We start from the raw sequence: 20,351 nt of genomic DNA, 5'->3' as shown, positions 1-20,351 counted from the left end.
CAAAAGACGCTCGGGCCAGGCACTTACATTCTCAGCACTATACGTAGCCCCTGTGTATTCTGCGTCTCTTGTCGTCCAGATCATACCACAAAGCATTTCACAGAGAGAAAATGTGCCAGGACAACAAGGTTGGCTGGAGCGTACCCCTGAAACTGGTGGAACACATTCAAGGGGCAGTCCTCTTTCCTATACAACCTGTAAACCACTGTCAGATCACAGTGCTCTCTGCCCGCTCCTTCTCACCTTGAAGTACCGATGCACACGTTACAGCCTTGCAAGGACTAAAGATCCAGAGGGATGGCACAGTGCTTTCGTGCAGCACAGACGCTGAAAACTGGCAAAGCTGAATGCCTTTGCTGAGCTGCAGTTCTATGCAGATTACAGAATGAAGTAGCAGAGTACTGGGATGTTGTGCGCAGTGTACCTCATTGCAGAAGTCGAGACAGAGCTCATTCACAGTCAGGTGAGAATACACTTATAGCCATAGAACTTTCTAATCCAATGGACAGTCGCCAGAGAATATGTCTTGCTTTTCTAAGCTGCCACCTTTACTTCTTTCTACTGCAAAGTGGATACTTTTGCCCAATAAGGCCTGATTACATGTACATATATATGTCTCTTATAATAGCCCAACTCTCCGTTTATTCTAGTACAATCACATGACTATACTAATAAAACCCTTCCTCATCTAATACAGTTTCATACTTCCTTAAGGCCTATTCCTACTTATAACTAAAGAAACATAAGTCGATAATTTCTCTGTTCAGTGTCTGTGTACCTTGCTTTCACACCAATCTAGGCTTCTTCTAAGTCTGTAAATCAAACCCTCTCGAGTCTGTGACATTTCTATCTTCTCAATTCCCACATCTCTTCCAATTCTCTCAGGAAATTCCAACTGGAGTATTTTTCACTGTCTTCATAAGTGGAATTTTTCTGGCTAGATCATGCAAACACTGCCTGTCTAAGGAAAAATCAAATGTCCCAGCTATGGAACATGTAGACAGAGGTTTGTGTGTCATCAATGAGATGCATGTGCTCACACACACATGCAGTGAGAGCAAAGCGGTGTTATTATGGTCAGAGCTGTGGCTTGCAGTCAGAGATGATACACATTCCAAAGGTCCTTGTGACAAACAGCCTGTTTTATTGTTCAGAGCTTACTTTTCTAGAGAGTTCAAAATTCCAGGCTCTAGACACTTCCTTTTGTCTGATCCTCACACAGCCCAACTTCTGACTAATGAGATGCTTGCAGCCCAGGCTAGAAGGTGAGAGGTCCCTGCAGCTCCCTGGCTATGAAGCCAGGAACTCCAATGGCACGGAGCGGAGTCTGGCACCCCTGATGCAGAGTAATGTAACAGCAACCCCCAACCAAAACTAAGAAGAAAAAGTATTCCTCAGTCAAATGTTTGGACAGTAAGGCAGAGACACATAAAGAAAGAAAAATCTCCTGAAGAACGGTTGTGATTATGCAAAGAGTGGCCTCTTATTAGAATATTAATCTTCACGGGGGGGGGGGGGGGGGGATTTTTTTCCCTTTTTGGAATAACTTTGCCTTTCCCACGTATTTATAGCTCCTTGGAGAGAAGAAAATGCTATTGACAGGGCACATTTCAATAGCACAGCAATTTCTTGCTTTATGTATTAATCTTTCCACGAACAAAACAAGTGAAGAATGGTTGAAGAGGGAAGACTTTGCATGGCTAGGGTGTTGTCTAGAAGTTGATACTGCAATGGGTTTGTTACCGGCATGAGAAGCATCTGTTAGGTCATCAGACACCTAATAGCAAACTAGTTGTCAGTGATGGGTAACTATCAGCTGGATTAAAACCACAGGAATGTAGATGAGTGAGGAAAGCAACCATTAGTTTTAGAGTTAAGGTTTTTAGAAGACAAAGGGTAAAAATGGAAATGAAAAGTAGATATTTGCTACACTTCACGGTGTATCTTCATACAAGTCAGTCCTATAGAAGAGAGAAATTCACTTCTGGGGACATTGCAGGATTTGGATGCAGAGTCACACTCAGCTTTTGTTTCTTTGTTGTCTGCTTGGCATGGAACACACTGCTTTGAAGAGGGAAGTGCCTAACAGACATTCCACTTTACAAACACATCTGCTTCTCTCTTCTTCTGAGACCTCAGCACAGAGCCCTTATTGGCATGGTAGTTTCCTTCCATGAGAAGGGAAACTCATCTAGCCAGGCTTCATCACGCCCTGCATCTTTTGGGGTAGTTCTTGGAAGAAAATAGATAGCAACTTTTCCACTCCACATGATTCAAGAGAATGTTTCATTCTCTTCCTAACATACTTCAGGGAAGAAGCTATCAATTCCCTACTGTTTCTATGAAAAGGCATGAAGCTAATAATTAAATTCCCATCAACATCATAAGGAATCAAAGTCTTTTATGCCTGCAAGCATGCCCTTATGGTATGAAAAGTACAGATTGTCAAGGGTGGAAGAAGATCTGTATGGGAGAAAACCCAGAAGCATGCAGGGGTTTTCAGGTATGAAAGGGAAAATGACATTAAATCGTCAACGGAAAGAAATTGAAAGAGGGAAGAGGGAGGAGGGAGGAGGGAGGAGTAGGAGGCAAATGCTGCCTTTGAGGCAGCTGACTCAAGGACCGTCGGCCTCATGAGCAAACAAGAAAACCAAATGAAACTTCGCAACAATCTCATCAACAACATAGTGGACAAATGTGCAAACCCTTTTGTTCATTTATTATGTATATAACATATATAGAGATGTTCTTCATTCTGACAGAATTTTCAGGGAGCAAGCTAGTGTACGGCACTTGGAACCAATGGTTGTGTGGAGAGCCTGGTTCAAACATGGCTTAAAGAAAGAGGCCATGAAGGTATACAGCTGATGGAAAAGTAAAAGGCAGCTGTGAAGCAGCAGTTCCCAGGCTTGATTCTGTAAATAACTAGGTTCTCAGCCACCTCTTTTATAAACAGCAGGATTCTCAGACGGTCTTCTCATAACAGTCCTTGGCTGCTCTGGGAACAGATATGAAGGTTTTGAGAACAGATATGAAGGTTTTGATCACAGATATCACGGTGAGAACACTAATCTTGGTTTCAATAAACAAACCATGGGTATTGTAAACAAAAGGAGGGGTTAGAGTTTTCTCTGTAACCTATCGTGAGCTCGGATTTTGCAATATGCATGAAGTTAATTAACACTGTCATAAAAGGTGACTGATTTGATCAATAAATCGGAGTCGATGCTCATCAATCGGATGGTTGTCTCCCTTCACTTCAATAAATGGTGACCTCTCCAACGTGATACTGCGACACCACGGGAAGTGAAGAAACGGGTCGGGTTCCGAGTCCGAAGTAGCAGCCGGGACAGCAGAAGTGTGCAGGAAAAAAAGCGGAGAAAAAGACGCCGAGACATGCCGTGCTCTAGGTGATCGTAAAGACGAGCCTGGTCGAAACGTGCGGCCGCGACCTTGAGGAGCTGCAAAAAGCGCGCTTTCGATTTATAGGTATGGAAAGGCAAGCCGCATATGATCTTTTTATTGCTTTCTTGCAGAAAAGGCAGATTAAGGGGATAGATTTACAGAAAGACTTACTGGGACTTTTGGCTTATGGTTACGAAAGGGGAATTTTCCTTAACCCCCACACGGTTCACGAGTTGGCGGAATGGCGTAAATTTGGTGTTATATTATGGCAGGCTACTTTAGAAGATGATAAAACTGCCAAGAAGTTGGGTAAATTATGGCGTGTAGTTAACAACCAATTGTTGCAGTTTCAGGCTGAAAAAAAAGCTGCTCACCAGGCTACTGCCGCTCATGATCGTAATAAAGATTACGACCAAGATAGGGAATTTGATAAGGAGTTGGGAACTCCTCTGGGCACCGCAATGAGGACGGTTTTATTACCTGCCTCACCGCCCCCCTCAACAAGCCAAGCTGCAAGCCAGGCTACAAGCCAGGCTACAAACCAGGCTACACAGACCGCTTTATTACCCACTTCACCGCCCCCCTTAACAAGCCAAGCTGCGCAGAGTGCTTTATTACCTGCTTTGCCGCAGGCTACACAGAGCACTTCTAAGTCTCCCGTATCTGCTGTATCGCAGCAGCCATGGCCAAAAATGCATAGTCAGTTCCCGAAAAGCAATCAGTCGATCCCTGGGGCACATAATGACCTAGCGGAGACTATTGCGAGGGAAAGACGAGACGCGTGGGCTGCCTTGGCAAGAGATGCAATGGAAAAAGGAGATCAGGAGCTTATAAGTGTGGCTAGTGAGCTGGCTTGTCCGGTTATCTTTAGTCCTCAGGACGGGGGGGGGCCTCCAGGCAACAATCACTGCTATTGATTGGAAATTGTTGTCTCAATTACGAGCTACTATTAGTCAGTTTGGAGTTAAAAGCGAACCAGCCAAACAAATGCTAGATTATATTTTTGACACTAGCATCCTTCTAATTAATGATTGTCGTGGATTAGCTAAATTGATTTTTACCTAACATCAGCAATTGTTATTTAATGCTCATTGGCAAGTGCTTGTTAACGAGTGTGTGGCAGTTCAGAGGTAGCTGGGTGACCCTCTCCATGGCATTACTGTTAATGAGCTTATGGGCCTGGGACCTTTTCTTCGTACTGAGGCACAAGCTCTACTGGGCCAGGAGAAGTGCCGGGAGGCTATGAGGTTAGTTAGACTCGCTATAGAAAGGGTGAAAGAACCAGGAGGGGTACCTGTATATATGGGAATCAAACAAGGCAGAGAGCAATCATTTGGCTCTTTTATTGATAAAGCTGCTGCTGCAATTGAGAGAGCTGGGGTACCCGAATATATGCGTGGGGCCCTACTCAAGCAGTGCGCTCTTCAAAATTGTAATTCAGCTACTAGGAGCGTACTTAATACCCTAGGCGCCAATTGGACTATAGAGGAGGCATTAGAGAGGATGGCTCTCATGTTGCCTTCTGGATCAAGGCAGGCAACCTGGTTCTGAGGATCAGCACGGCGGCCCACTCTCCAGGGCCGCTCGGGCCAATGACGCACGCAGACATCAATATGATGGACGGTCAAAAGGCATTTATTACTTCTTCTCATGGGGTCTTATAGTCTAAGGGGTCTCTACGTCAAAAGGGGGTTTGTCCTTCTTATCTATGGTTAGTAGGGAATGGAAAAGTACTGGGTAAGGAATGGAAAGTTGCTGGCATTATTGTTAGTGGGCCCACATTCCTACTGTTAGTGGGGCCACATTCCTAGGGTAATCTCTTATCTTAGAGGAACAAAGGGTCCTGGCTTTCCGTGACATCGTGTGATCTTCCGCAGCGCCTTTTCCCTATCTACCACATCTCCCCCCCCTTTTTCACAAATGAATGAGGTAGTCATATACATAGGTACTAAAATGAGGTATAAGGTTGTAACTTGACAAGGGAAAGGGGTTTTGGGAAACCGGAGTAAGCTTTTGCCAGACAAGTTCGGAAAATCTTGTGACTGGCAGTGTTCCTTGGTTGAATTCCCAGCAATTGTCGTCAGCCTAAGAACTGGATGTTGGTCTGTTCCAGGCGGCTCTGAACGAACGAGACCAGCTTGTTCAGCAGGCATGGTCCGAAGGTAACTGTTAGAAACAGCATCGCCAATGGACCTATCAGGGCAGAAATCAGGGTGGTTAGCTAAGGTGATTGATTGAACCAGGACTCGTACCAGCCCAGTTGGGCTTCCCTGTCTTTCTGTCTCTGAGCCAGTCGGTTCCGGAGTTCTGCCCAGGAGTCTCTCACTACTCCCGTGTGGTCTGCATAGAAACCACACTCCTCTTTCAAGGCGGCACACAGGCCCCCTTGCTGCATGAACAGGAGGTCCAGGCCTCGCCTGTTCTGCAGGACTACTTCTGAGAGTGAGGAGACCGACTTCTCTAGAAAGGAGATGGATTTCTCGATCCTTTGCAGGTCCTCATCAATGGTCTGTTGCAGCTGTGACAGTCCTTGGTGCTGGGTCGCTAGGGCTGAGACACCCATGGCCATTCCGGCTGCTCCCAGGCCGAGCAGCATTGCGATAGTTATACCTGTCATTATTTCTCTTTTGTGGATCCGGCTGCGTTCCTCAAGAAGATGGTACATTTCTTCATCTTAGTGGTACAGGACCCTAGGAACAATCAGAACTTTGACACAGAAGTCGTTAGAGTCATTGAATTTGGGAAGAAACACACAAGGACTCACTCCGGATCGCTGGCAAACCCACATCCCAGATGCAGATGGGACTGCCCACTTATTGTTTTTCCTGTTAGGCTTGACAATTTTGGTGCAGACGTTGCCTTTCCGCCTAGCTAGGGTTGCATTGGCAAAGCATCTGCCTCGGCCTGTGACTTGACTCAGGGTGATTCCTTTGCGAGGGGTATCCCATCTGCACTGGTGAGGGGCATTGGCTGAGGAATAACTGAAGGGAGTGTTTAGAGCAACTCCTCTGTAAAAGGGGGGTTTGACATTGTAACAAAGCCAGCAGGATTCGGTTAGGTTAGGGTTGGATTTGTTCAGGGATACAAAGGTAGCTTCTAACATACGAAGGATTGGGTCTGAGTCTGACTCGGTTAAGCGGCTCATCTGAAAGGTTTCCGCTTGACCGGTCGGGACATTGCTGACCCCTGTGGGTAAGGTTTTGGGGTAGGTTACGTTTCTCTCTTTCGGCACGCTTTTAATCGCTTTGTTGGGTCCGACCGCTCGGGGTGCCGATGGTTGGAGCCTGATAATTTGCACGTTCACCCTCTCTTTTGACCCTTGAAGGACTACTGTCCACGTTTTGCCTGTGGCCCAGCTAGGGTGATCTGGCTGCAAGACCGTCATGTTGTAATCAGTGCATGCCCGAAATCTAGGGATTTTATGTTGGTTTCGATGGAAGTTTCTGTGAAAGAAGAAGGGTGTTTTGCAGCCGCTGGGTGCCCAGGTGAACTGTAAGAATTTGTCTGGCTCTTGCGGATCCCACCCAGGCCCCGACGGTCTGGCATCTGTAACTATGGTTTCGCAGCCCCAGTGCCCACAATATCCCCACCCTGGGTGATTGCAGTAGCTTTTCCCAGGGTTTGAAGCTGGGCACCAGTAGGATAGGTACGAGTGTGTGACGTGTTGGGAATAGGGGTTTACCCTTGGCTGTCCTGGAAACAGGTTGGTGATGCGGAGCATGAAGGATGGGGTGTTTGGTGTGGTGATTTCTCTGAGTACTTCGCCTCTACTAAGGTGCCGCATGACCCACCTGAAGGGCCGATGGGGGTAGTGGTCTGGGCTGGCTTGCCTTCTGGTGACATGCCCCAACAGCAAAATCACACAGAAACACCCTTGGTGCTTGGGTCTCACCCGTGCGGGTCTCTCGGGTGCTGCCTGACAGCTTGGTGGTCTGTCATTTTTTGTCTGGAACCGGGATGTACGCATCACGAGGACGTCCCACGAGCAGGTCCTGTAAACAAAGACTCGCAATTCTCGTCAGTCTCATTCTGCTCGCTATGAAGGTCCGGTTTAATCGACTTAAGTGGACACCACCTGATTTTGCCATCCTTTTTGACAGCTGCGTACCCTCGCCCCGTGAGCATCAGCCTCCAACCCCGTTCCCACTCGCCTAGCTCGTTTCTAATTACCACCTGTGGGCCCTCTTCTAGCGTTCGAGTGGCCCAGTGTTTTTGGATGGGACTGTTTGTTTCATCTCCCCTAGGGAATTGATTCAGTGCTAGCAAAGCGGTTGCCAGCATACGTGCCTGATCTCCTGGGGGAATGGCATTGGCAAAGCCCTCTGCTTTTGCCAACACTTCTATCTTGGTTTTCAGGGTCTGGTTTGCTCTCTCAACTATGGCCTGCCCGGTACTGTTATATGGGATGCCTTGCACTAACGTGATGCCCCATTTCAAGGCGAATTCCTGTACTGGTTTGGAGGTGAAATTGGAGCCATTGTCCGTTTTGATCTGCCTGGGGATACCAAGCCAAGCCATGGCTGTCAGCCAGTGCTGAATTGTGGCTTTGGAGTTAGTTTTGTGGTGCTGTGTGGCTATGATCGTTCCGCTATAAGTGTCCACTGTCACCGCAAGCCATTCTCGGGGCTTCAGCAGTTGACATAAGGTGAAGTCCGACTGCCAGATTTCTGAGGGCTTGAGACCTCTCGGGTTGGCCCTGCAGGTCCAAAGGGGTGACTTCTGGCAATGAGGGCAGGTGGCTACCACATGTTTTGTGTCTGCCGTCGAGATTTCGCATCTCTTCGCCAGTGCTTTGGCTCCGATGTTGAGCGACTCGTGCAGTTGACGAGCTCTTTGCAAGGTCCAAACGCCTTTTGCTGCGGCGTCCGCTTTGTCATTGCCGATCTGGAAGCAACCTTTGACTGGGTCATGGCTGTTGATGTGGATGACTGACACGGTGCCCTGTCGCGAGGAGAGTGCTTCTTCCAGCATTAGGGCTGCTGCTGATGTCGACACTCCTGGTCCTGCCACGGCTAGGCAGAGCCTTGCCACGAATATAGAGTCTGTTACGATGTTGAGGTGTTCTTGGAAGAGTCCGCACCCCAAAACAACTGCTGCTGCCTCCAGTTGTTGCACTGACAGTGTGGGATCACACGCTTTGACGCAGTGCCATTGCTCTCCTGCCTGCCACACTGCTGCTGTGGTTGAAGTCGTGGAGGAAGTGTCTGTGAAGACCGTTGGTCCTGGCTGCGGTCTGTCCTTGACCTTTGGTGGCATGTCCATGTCGACAATGGTCAGCAGCTGAGTCCAGGGTGGTCTGGAAGAGTAGTAGATTTCTCCTCCGAAGCCGGAGAGAGCAAGGGCCAGGTACTCCGATATTGTGGCTGACTCCGTGGTTGGCTGCTTGCGAAACGGAAGGTGGATGCTTGTTGGCTCTGTTCCTAGGAGTTTCAAAGCGAGTTTCCTGCCTTTCATGATGAGGCTGGCGATGCATTCGATTCCTGGGGAAAATGCGCGAGCGGGTCTTCCGAGGACCACCAATTGGATCGGTCAGGCCTTTTCAGCGAGTCCTTGGGCCAGTGCTCCCACTCCCCCCTTCGGTGTAAAGTGGACGTACAGGTCCAGTGGCACGGCTGGGTTCCACCTGGCAAGCGTGCCAGCGGACATCTGGTTTTCGATGAAGTCGAGGGAGCTCGTTGCTTGCGGCGTCAGCTCCTTGGGTTCCCAGGGGTTCTTTCCTTTCAGGAGGTCGTACAGAGGGTCCACGACCTCGGGAGGAATCAGGACGATGTTGCGAAGCCACTGCAGTGATCCTACCAGTCGTTGCACGTCGTGGAGCGTCTTGACATCTCGGTTGACCTTCATCTCGGGGGGTGTCACGTAGGAGCTTGTAATTCCTACTCCCAGGAAGGTCACGCAGGGTCCTCTCTTGATCTTTGCGCTCGCGATCTCAAAGCCGTTGGCCTGAAGGGTCTCCGTGATTGTGGACACCAGGAGATCTACTTGGCTTGTCGATGGTGCTGCAACCAGGATGTCATCCATGTACTGGATGACGGTTGCGGTGGGATAGGAGTGTCGGACTGGCATTAGTGCTTTGTCCACGGTGATTTGGCATATGGTCGGGCTGTCGACAAGGCCTTGTGGAACTACTCTCCATTGGAAGCGAAGGTTGGGCCGCTCGCCGTTTCGAAACGCCACGGAAAAAGCGAATCGTTCTCTGTCCTCAGGGTGCAGGGGTATTGAAAAGAAATGGTCCTTGATATCCAGTACTGAGCACGGCTGCCCTGCGGGGATGGCTGGGTTCGTGGGTAGCAGTGTCTGGACTGGACCCATGGGTCGGATTGTCTTGTTCACTTCTCTCAGGTCGTGGATGAGACGATAGCCTTCTCTGGACCTTTTGGGGATCACAAATACAGGGGTGTTCCATGGGCTGGTGGAGGGTTCTATGTGACCCTTTTGCAGTTCGCGGTCGACCAGTTCCAGCAAGGCTGCCATTCGAGGCTCTGTCAGGGGCCACTGCTCAACCCATACAGGGTCTGATGATTTCCAAATCAATTTGATTGGCAGCGGGGGGTGTACGGCAGTGGCCCTGATGATAAATTTGTAATCCGAAATCCAAGCATGGAAAGGACGTCCCGTTTCCCCGGGGCCGGGATGCTTGGAGTGAGGGTGCTGCCCGGGAAAGCTGTGCTGGCTGGGGACAGCTCGCTGAGTTGCTGCCCTTCCCCGGAAGCCTGGGCTAACGCGGTCGTCCTGCCATTCCTGCTTAAATAGAGTCCGCCCCGCCCCATGAAAAAGCATGCGGCTTATTTGCGTAATATCAAAAGTGAGCGGATCGTTATTGCTAGAAAGGTCGTCCTCAAGAGTGGGTACTACAGCTGAGTTGATCCCTATTTCTGAAATTGCTTTGGCTTCTTTTGGGTTAACTGGGGTATATGCCCTTTGTTGGTTCCCCCACGCTCCGGCAACCCCCCTGGGAAAGCGTGCATGGAGGCTGCCGGTGCCCGGTCCCCACAGGCTGCTTTTATTTTTCCCCAATCGGTGAGTTTGTGTTGTGATTGTTTCCCGATATTGTTTAAAGCTTTAATCGGTTTCGCTCGAAACCGCATTAATTCTGCTCTCTCGGTTTCCGAGTCCCAGCCGGACTCGGTCGGCTCTTCCGAGCTGTCGGAGCAGCTGTTACTTGACTCTGAGCCGGAAGCTGACTGCCGGTACACTTCCGGCGCTCCGTGCCGTTTTGTTCGGCTTCGACCTCGCTCCTTCCTTCGGGGGTGGTGCCGCTCCCTCCCCCTGGGGTCCCCCCGCCTCCTGAAGGGGGAGGTCCTTACCCTATAAGGACCTAATTTGAATAGAGCACTCTGGTTGGTTTTGCACTCTACCGCGGGGGCCGCCCCATCTCCCCGCTTGCCCGCGCATGCGTTGTTAAGCAGGCTGACTGTATTTCCGCCCCCCGCCTCCTCCCTTCCGCCCTCGCCATGTGGTTCGGCGCCATTTTTAAATGCACATGGCGGGGGCGAGTTTTTACCGATCCCGGCGGGGTCTGACAATCCGGCCTCGTTCCGCGCCTCTTCCGCGAGTCCCTGCCAGAAGCATCGCGCGCGCTGCTCTGCCTCTTGCGCCAGGCCGGCGGCTGGCAGGGAAGGGACGGATAGAGAAACCGCGGTTTCTTCGGACGGTTCCGCGGGGGGGGCTAGGACCCGGCGGGCTCCGCGGGAAGGTCGGGGGGTCCCCTGGGGGTTCCGGGGGGTCTCCTGGGGGCTCCGGGGGGTCTGGGCTCAGGCTCGGGAAGGGGTGGAACGCGCCCGGCCCCCGCATATTCCCGCCTTCAATCCGATCGCTCTCAGAGGCGGTTTGTATCGCGGCCCCCACCCCCGGCTTTCGTGTAGCTAATAAACGTATACGCGCGGCTTCCCGCGTCTCCTGTTCTTCTAACATCTTGCGTAGGGCCTCTTCTACTTTCCCCCACGCTTTGAGGTTTTTACCACTGCCTGCGGACTTAGAGTCCTCTGCTGAGGCGGCAGTGCACTTCTCCCGCGCTTCCGAATATAATATATTTACCGGACGTTTGATCGTCCCCAGCTCTAGGAGCCTTGCAATAGCAAGATTAGAATTCCTGAGCTCACCTTTAATTCCCCATCGCTCATGAGCCTGACTTACGACCTTCGCTGTGGATTCCATGGTCTACGCTGGTCCGGAGGCGTCCCTCCCGCTGTGGTCAGACCTGCTGCCACAGCTGCTGTCCTCTTTCCAGGAGTATCCCCGTTCCCCGGGTGCAGATCGCTTCCCGGGTCCTGGCACCAAATGTTGCCTTCTGGATCAAGGCAGGCGACCTGGTTCTGAGGATCAGCACGGCGGCCCACTCTCCAGGGCCGCTCGGGCCAATGACGCACGCAGACATCAATATGATGGACGGTCAAAAGGCGTTTATTACTTCTTCTCATGGGGTCTTATAGTCTAAGGGGTCTCTACGTCAAAAGGGGGTTTGTCCTTCTTATCTATGGTTAGTAGGGAATGGAAAAGTACTGGGTAAGGAATGGAAAGTTGCTGGCATTACTGTTAGTGGGCCCACATTCCTACTGTTAGTGGGGCCACATTCCTAGGGTAATCTCTTATCTTAGAGGAACAAAGGGTCCTGGCTTTCCGTGACATCGCGTGATCTTCCGCAGCGCCTTTTCCCTATCTACCACACTCTCATACCTACCGGACAGCAGGCTTTTGTGGTAGATGCGATCAAACAGTTAGGAATAGGCTTGCAAGAACAGGCAAAGTCCTCTCAGAGTCAGGTGTTAGCCGCTCTTGCACCTCTCCAAGCGTCAGCTGCATTGGCAACAGCAAATGGAGGAGGTCGCAAGAAATGCTACCGATGTGGAGGCATGGGCCACATGCGCCGAGAATGCCAGGCTGTAGGACTCTGGTGCCAGAAATGCCAGAGTGCCGTTCGGACACTCATAATACGGGCGCTTGTAGACGGAAGTCGGGAAACTTCCCCAGGAGCGCGATTCCCAGCAGTGGCCGCGCCCAGACACAAGTCGCCACTGCAGCAACAACAGCACCCCCTCCTGCCTCCAACCCGCCACAGCAGGGAGCCTCGGCATGGACCTGGCAGCCGCAGTAGACGTGACATTGATGACTCCGCACCCGCAAAAAATCCCGACAGGGATCCAAGGACCTATTATCATACAGGATAAAGCGGTGGGTGCTCTGCTCTTCGGAAGATCATCTGCATCTATGTTGGGACTGTTTGTTTTGCCTGGAGTTATCGACGTGGATTACACGGGAGAGATTATGGTGATAGCATACACCCCTTTTCCTCCTCTTCAAATTAATAAGGGACAAAGGATTGCTCAGTTGGTACCACTTGAACAAATGACTAAGGGAATACAACCCATAAAAGGTCAAGAGAGGGGAGAAAGTGCTTTTGGCTCTACGGGAGGCCTTACTTTGTTGACTCTAAACCTTTCTGAAAGACCCAAGAAAAGGGTAGAAGTAGAGTTCAAAGGACAAAAAAGGTCATTGCCAGGCCTACTGGATACTGGAGCAGATTTCAGCATCATTAGTCCTAGCTGCTGACCTCAACACTGGCCTTTGCAGCCAGCAGCCACTGCAGTATCCGGGGTCGGGGGATTTACCCTGGCTAGCCGTTCGCCTCCCCTCCGAGTTCACATAGACGGAAAACAGCTCACAGCGATTTTTTCAGTGGTCCAGCTACCACCCACTGTTCAATGCCTTATAGGGCGGGACATTATGGCCCAGCTAGGGGTGGTCTTGACTAATGAACACCCTTTGGAGTAAAAGCCATTGCTTGGACTTTCCCAATTCCCATTACCTGGATTGTTGACACCCCGGTATGGGTTAAGCAATGGCCTTTGAAAGGGGAAAGTCTTCAACATGCACATCAGCTCGTCTCAGAACAATTTCAACAGGGACACTTGCACTTATCTACCAGCCCCTGGAATACTCCAATTTTTTTAATAAAGAAGAAGTCTGGGAAATACTTGGTTGCTCCACAATTTGCGTGCTGTTAATGATCAGATGGAACCTATGGGCTCATTACAACCTGGATTACCTAATCCGGCCATGATTCCAATGGATTGGCCTCTGCTGATTATTGACCTAAAGGTTTGCTTTTTTACTGTCGCCCTCCATCCACAGGATATGCGACGGTTTGCTTTCACATTACCTGCGATCAACAAGGAAGCACCTGATCAGAGATTTGAGTGGACCGTTCTTCCGCAGGGGATAAGCAACAGCCCCACCTTGTGTCACCTTTATGTCAATGCAGCATTGCAGCCACTTAGGAAACAATGGCCTAATACAGTGATATATCATTATATGGATGATGTATTATTTGCTCAGCCTATGCCTTTCACACAACAACAAGTCCAGAAAATAAGGACCACACTGGCACAATATTCTCTAGTAGTAGCTCCTGAGAAGATCCAAACAACTGCTCCCTGGAAATACCTGGGAGGGTCCATGACAGAACAAACTGTCAAACCTCAGAAATTGCAATTAAAAACAAAAATGACCCCTTTACATGATGCTCAAAAATTCTTGGGTGATTTACAGTGGTTAAAACCAATGGTGGGAATACCCAATGAACTACTCAATGAGTTGCACCCACTGTTAAAAGGAACTGACTACTTATCCGGTGTGTATTACTGACAAACAACAGCAGGTCATTCAGCAAATTGTGGACTGTGTTACACATGGGCATGTTTATCGAAGGGATCCAGACTTACCCATAGATTTGACCATTTGGAATGGCCCACAATATCTTTTGGGAGCATTTATGCAATGTAAATAAGAAACGGGGGAAACGCGGATATTAGAATGGATCTCCCCTCCGCTACAGCAAACTAAGACTCTTTTTCAAAAAATTGAAATGTTAACGGATCTAATAAAGAAGGGCAGAGAAAGGATGTTGCAGGTGGCTGGGGCAGAACCAGCTGCCATCAAGATACCAATGAAAAAGGATACCTTGGACTGGTATTTGACTAATTCAGAAGAACTGCAGGAAGCCCTCTTAGGTGCATGTTGCCCCATTGAAACAGATCAGCTTCGACCAGCTTTGATTCAGTGGATAGGGGACTGGGACTGGATAACTCGTCCAAAGCGAGAGAATTCCCCTATATCAGGTGCCGTTACTGCATTTACAGATGCTGGCAGGAAGTCAAGAACTGCTGCAACAACCTGGCAGGAAAAGGGAGTATGGAAACATCACATTCTGCAAGCAGAAGCAGTGGACAGCTTACAAACCATGGAGCTGTTAGCAGTGGTTTGGGCAATGGCACAGCTTAAGGACCCTTTGAATGTTGTTACAGACTCTTTGTACGTTGCAGGAGTTGTAGCAAGAATTGAAGACACTTCCATAAAAGAGGTGCAAAATCAAAGACTATATGAACTATTAATGCAGTTGAAGAGAGCTACAAGATCCAGGGAGCATGCTTATGCCGTAATTCATATTAGAAGTCACAAATGGGATGTTGGTTTAGGAGAAGGGAATGATAGGGCAGATAGATTGGTCACCATTACCCAAAGCACTTGACCTCTGTCAAGTCACCAATTGGCACGAGAAGCCCACTCAATGTTTCACCAAAATGCAAAAGGCTTAAGTAGAGAATTTGAGATAACACTTACAGAAGCAAAAGCCATTGTGAGGGCTTGCCCAACTTGTAGTCACCATAAGTGGGGGAGTGGTTTAGGCCTAGGAGTAAACCCACGAGGCCTGCAAACAAACAAATTATGGCAAATGGACGTTACACACGTCCCTAGTTTTGGCAGGTTAAAATATGTACATGTGTCTATCGATACTTATAGCAAATATATATGGGCAACAGCTCAGACAGGAGAAAGAGCTATACACATGGAAAGGCATTTGTACAGTTGCTTTGCAGTGATGGGTAGACCAAAAAGAATTAAAACGGATAATGGTTCTGCCTATATCAGTCAAAGGATAGGGAGATTCTTAAGGAGTTGGGGAATTGAACATGTTACAGGTATCCCAAATTCCCCAACAGGGCAAGCTATCGATGAAAGGGCACATGGTACCTTGAAAAAGTATTTAGCCAAGCATGAGGAAGTAACTGACCCCCAGGCAAGATTATTAAAAAGTCTATTTGTGATTAATCACTTGTGTGTATTCGGAGATGTAGGGCAACCCCCAGCAGAACTGCACTATAAGCCACAAGAGATTGTTGAGCAGAAAAAGGAAATATGGGTAAAATAACGAAATCCCAAGACAGGGTTATGGAAGCATCCTGCTAAGGTCCTGTTCTGGGGAAGGGGATATCTTTGTATTTCCACCCCTACAGGAGCATTGTGGGTACCTGCCAAGTGGACTAAACCTGTTCTTGATGCAGCGATTGGTGGACCAACTCACGGAAGAGGACAAGGACCGTCTAGAGAAGAAGCTGCCCCTGATCCTGCGACCACTACTGCTACAACTGGAGGGACACTCGAAAGCGATCGACAGGGCCGTAACACGCCGTTGCCGGACGGCCAGGGAACTGATTGACATTGTCCAATCATTATCATCTTTCCACATAAGAAGACTGGCAAAAGAGAACTGCCTTGAATGCCACAGCCCAAATTGTGCTGCTTGGGTTGCACTGTGTTGTGGGGGTTGTGATAGGACCTTTTGGGTGGAACAGTCGTCGCTTTTGCATTTGTGGTGTAGACCCTGTAACTATAGACATACGTGGGAACATAATTGGGAGTGGGCACTACGGAGTCAGACAGCGCTAAACACTGCCTCAGCTTTAGATCTTTATGAATCTCATGAGCAGAAAATCTTGGCCTACTATCGGTGGGAGGTACAGTGTATTTTGAAAAGAGTTAAAGCTCAAAGTGCATCATATATAGCCTCTGCAAGGCGTAGAAAACTGGTACCCTTAACACAACATTCCGTTGTAGGGCCTATAAGAGGAGATCCCAATCAGGCATTAGATCACTGCATTAGGAGATTACAAAGGTGTGGACTTCAGGTATCGGGAACAGTAAGGTTAAAAACTAATAAGAAAAAGAAGGTAAAAGAAAGAACAGAAAAATGAGGTTTGCTTTTTGTGGAGAGCCTGGTTCAAGCATGGCTTAAAGAAAGAGGCCATGAAGGTATACAGCTGAGGGAAAAGTAAAAGGTAGAGATAAAGCAGCATTTCCCAGGCTTGATTCTATAAATAATTAGGCTCTCTCAAGCACCACTTTATAAACAATAAGATTCTCAGACAGTCTTCCCATAACAGGCAAAACATTCTGTCCTTGGGCTCTCTGGGAACAGATAGCTGCTCTGGGAACAGATATGAAGGTTTTGAGAACTTTTAATATCACAGTGAGAATGCTGGTCCTGCTTTCAATAAACAAACCATAGGTATTGTAAAACAAAAGGAGGGGTTAGAGTTTTCTCTGTAACCTATCGTGAGCTCCAATTTTGCAATATGCATGAAGTTAATTAACACTGTTATATAAAGTGGCTGATTCAATCAATAAATCGGAATTGATGCTGATCAACAACAAGGTGGGTTGGCTCCCTTCACTTTCAACAGCTTTTGTTACATTGCTTGGTGTAGTGGTGGCTGAAGAATTAAGGGTAACACACTTTAATCAACCTAGAGATAATGTATGGATAACACTTGCTAGACAGATTAACCAGTCATCGCTTTGTCTCAGCCTTGGAGGAGTTACTAACCCATTTTGAACGTGTTTGGTAGGACTTCCAGTATGGTCTCCTCAAGAATTTTGCAGTCTTATTAATAACCGCACTTTATGCATGCGCAATATGACGAATATTAAATTGCCCTCACAAAGAGGGTATACTGCCAGTTAGAGTGACGGCTACCGCCAATGCTTACTAATTCAATCACTTAATACTCCTTTGCACTCCCCTCCTGAGGAGTTAGATCTTTTCGGAAGTGCAAACGCTAGTATGACCAGCACTTCCAACGGTGGATGGTTCAGCTTTGATTCCTTAAATCTTCAAAAGGTGAATCAGCATAGGCGGACATGGGCTACTCTGGATTCATCTCTAAGTCTGGACACGGTGTCCTAGCAACTTTATAACCAATGTAAAGGCTCTAGTATCATGACACCTAAGAAATTACCCACAGGGATATTTCTAATTTGTGGAGATAGAGCCTGGAATGGCATACAAGCCCAGCCGCAGGGTGGACCTTGTTACTTAGGCAAGTTATCATTATTCCACCCCAATATATCTGTATTAATGCAACTAAGTCATAATACAAGCAGGCAGAGGCATAGCTTGCATAACTTAGACTGTAGTCAAATAGGAGATCCATGGTTCTGGAGTAAACTGAAACAAGTGGTGGTTTCAACTGTCCTGCCAGGAGGTGCTGCGAACAAAGCGATGAACTTAGCAAAGCAAATAGGGTGCTGAGCTAAGGGCTGAATTAAATAAAACATCACAGATATTAGATATGTTAACTGCAGATGTACAAAGTGTTAATCACGCTGTTTTACAAAACAGAGCTGCTATAGATTTTCTGCTTCTAGCACAAGGCCATGGGTGTGAAGAGTTTGAAGGGATGTGCTGCATGAATTTATCTGATCATTCTGTATCTATTCATGCTAAGATAAAAGAGCTACAGCAAGGGCTTCACAATCTCAAGGAAGAAGAAGGATTGGGAATTGATGAGTGGCTTAAAAGTTCAGGATTGGGACCATGGTTAAGAAACCTTGTGATATATGCTATAGGGATATTAGGTGTACTGTTAGTGCTTTTACTTATTTTACCTTGTCTTTGTAGTTGTATCCAAAATATGGTTGGTAGGATGATAGAGAAAACTTGGCAATCTAACCTCCTTTCTCAAAAAGAAAGAAACGGAGGAAGTGTGGAGAGCCTGATGAGTCGATGCTCATCAATCGGATGGTCGTCTCCCTTCACTTCAATAAATGGTGTATTGGAAATGGCCAAGATGCAGAACATGCTCCATCCTGAACACTACTACCACAGCAGAATCACAGGATCATAGAATGACCGGGGTTGAAAAAGACCTTAAAGGCCATCTAGTTCCAACCCTCTGACATGGGCAGAGACACCTTTTACTTGCCCAGGTTGCTCAGAGCCCCATCCAGCCTGGCCTTGAACACCAGGCTGGGGTGTCCATCACTTCTCTGGGCAAGCTGTGCCAGTGCCTCACCACCCTCACAGGGAAGAATTTCTTCCTAGTATCTAATTTCAACCTGCCCTCTTTCACTTTGAAGCCATGGCCCATTGTCCTGTCTCCATAGTTCCTAATGAAGAGTCCCTCTCCTGCTCCCCTTCAGATACCAGAAGGTGTTGTGAGGTCTCCATGCAACCTTCTCTTCACCAGGCTAAACAGCCCCAATTCTCTAAGCCTGTGGGATGTGCTCTTGTCCTGAATACTGAACTGCAGTATTGAATGATGATTTTTTGAATCCTTTGAAGGCATGTTTTTTTTCCAGCCTTAAATTAGGCTAAATAGCTTTGATTTGTGGGTATTGCAAGTGAACAACAGAAATCACTGCCCTGGCTTGCCTTTCTTACAGCAAGGCTGTCTCCTTTCCGTGGGAGACTCTGTGCAAATATCACAGCTAGTGAGACAGTGGGCACACCATCATTCTGAAAGAGCTTTGCACAGTAAACATAGAGGAGCATTAAATACTGAAATGCAGATGATAGAAGCTGCCCGATGGACTCTACTGGCGGAAATCAAATAGCAGTTTAGTATTTTGAACGCAAATAATTCCACCCAATGAGGCCAGACAGGATTGTTTGGCTTTGAATCTGAGCACGTGGACAGTAGTGGATGGTCTACAGGTTGAAAACAGTGTAGATACTTCTCCTTTTTTTCATTAGTGGCTCAGAAACTAAAAAGTCAGCTACAAAGTGGTGAATACATCCCTACAGATTCAAAAATGGTTGTTCTTCATTTGCATCTCCACCATAACAACAGATGGTTAGAACTAAAATACAGATCGGAATTTTATAGCTTCTCAGAAATTAAGCAGGAATTGGCCAATGGGCCTTAGCAGTAGCTACAAGTTTTTCAGCATGAGGCATCTCAAAAGTATTTTAACCATACAGTACTTTTCTGTGTTATGCTTTTATCTCAAGGATGCATTAAAAAAAAAATAAGGAAAAGAAAGCAAGAAAAAGAAAAAAGAAAAAACCCTACCAAATATATATATATATATTACATGACTAAGATAATAAGCACAATCAGTAACATATATAGAAACAGAACCCATGTTTTTTAACTTTCAACCTTGTCTTCTCAACACACTCTCAAAAATTGACTTGTTTCCCTATCTGCCTTGAAACATTTTGGAGCAAAAAACACTCTAAGATCCTGATAGGTGTTTTGGTCAAAAATCCCTTCTGGTTTTCTGTCCATAAGCAAAGTGTCTGTGCTGGTAGCTGGCCAAAGGAGGTAGGAAGAGTAATCATCATCCACAACACTGGGGCTAAAGAAATTTCCACAGAAAATTACCTGCCTCATTACTTGCTCATATGTTGGGTTGAAAGTTCAGAATCTGTTTCCATTTTTCCCATCCCTCGAATGCTATATTTCACAGAATTCGAGCCCCTCAAACATCAGTCCTGCCAGAACAGCCCACCATGTGCTGTCATAGGGGATCTGCTGAGGCTCACTGACCAGTCTAGTGCTTGCCACTGTTGCAGATCAAGAACTTCTGAATAGTTTTGATTAATGCTCTTTGAGTGGTTGAAAACAAGAAAAGAATGACTAGACATTTGCACGATCAAATTCCCTGATGGAATAAAAATAGGAGCATAATAAATGTCTTCATTGTCATAAGAAGGGACATGAAGGGTCCAAAAGATTACTTGCATACTTACTGTTCTAAATCCCTTGTTATCTGACAAATGGCAAAAGATGCCAGGCTTTCACCAAAATGCAAATCAGATTAAAATGTGAAGCTTTAAACTTTACTGGATATAAAACTTCATCATCCATTTTTAAATTTTAGAG

The sequence above is a fragment of the Melospiza georgiana genome, chromosome 3 (genome assembly GCF_028018845.1).
Source record: "Melospiza georgiana isolate bMelGeo1 chromosome 3, bMelGeo1.pri, whole genome shotgun sequence".
Lineage (NCBI taxonomy): Eukaryota > Metazoa > Chordata > Aves > Passeriformes > Passerellidae > Melospiza > Melospiza georgiana.
Note: the sequence above shows the minus strand (reverse complement) of the source record.